Source organism: Cryptotermes secundus, unplaced genomic scaffold, assembly GCF_002891405.2.
Source record: "Cryptotermes secundus unplaced genomic scaffold, Csec_1.0 scaffold666, whole genome shotgun sequence".
NCBI classification, from domain to species: Eukaryota; Metazoa; Arthropoda; class Insecta; order Blattodea; family Kalotermitidae; genus Cryptotermes; species Cryptotermes secundus.
Window position 1 is genome coordinate 519499 of NW_019731229.1, and position 822 is coordinate 520320.

At 41.0% G+C, this 822-nt stretch overlaps 1 protein-coding gene across 3 annotated transcripts in view; it reads right to left on the reverse strand.

Annotated features, from left to right (window-relative positions):
* LOC111866580 (ERI1 exoribonuclease 3) overlaps positions 1 to 822 on the reverse strand; it is a 23252-nt gene that overhangs the window by 21689 nt on the left and 741 nt on the right. The gene's annotated exons all lie outside the window — the stretch shown is intronic.

The window sequence follows — 822 nt, forward strand, 5'->3', positions numbered from 1 at the left end:
CTATTGCCCAGTGTTCTGAAGAATTTTTCATAGTCCTTACGGTTGTTATTATGTTTTGGTGGGCAATAGATTGCAGAGGTTAGATCACCGGCATAGGTTTGAACGGTTACAATGGTAGCTTGAATATTTTCTTGTTTGTACTCCATTCTTTCGTAGTGTTGAATGTTTCTTCTGATAATTACTGCAGTGCCTGCGTGTGCAGTGCCATCTGGGTGCTGTGTATGATATACATTGTAGTTTGGTATTTTGAGATGAGTCCTGTCAGAGAAGTGTGCTTCAGAAATCAGCATGATGTCAATGCAGTTGTTTTGTAAGAATATTTTGAGTTCCTGTGCGTGTTGTGACAGCCCATTGGCATTCCACACTCCGATTTGGAGAATTTGTACCGCCATTAAGCAATTTTAGTTATGAGCGTTGTGAGAAGGTTTAACATTGTGCCCAACTGTTCCATTAGCTTTTTCATCATTTGGGTTAGTTCTGCCAATTCAGTGGCTGGTTGTGTCATTACTGAGGCATTGTATTGATTGACTTCAGGGATCGTTTGCGTGGGTTGTATTTGTTGTTTTAGAACTTGGGCAAATGTTGCTCCCTGTAGTGTAGTTTTTGTTGGTGATTTTATTCGTTCTCGCATCGTTGGGTATATCTTTTGCTGCAGCTGTGTGTGTATCATGCATCCCTATAGTTTGCAGGGTGATGCTCATTACAGTTTACGCAGCGGACCTCTTCGTCTCGTTTTCCTGGGACAATCACTGGTCAAATAATTTTCTGCGCATTTAACGCATCAAGGGTTGTTATAGCAGTAATTTTTCGTGTGGACATATC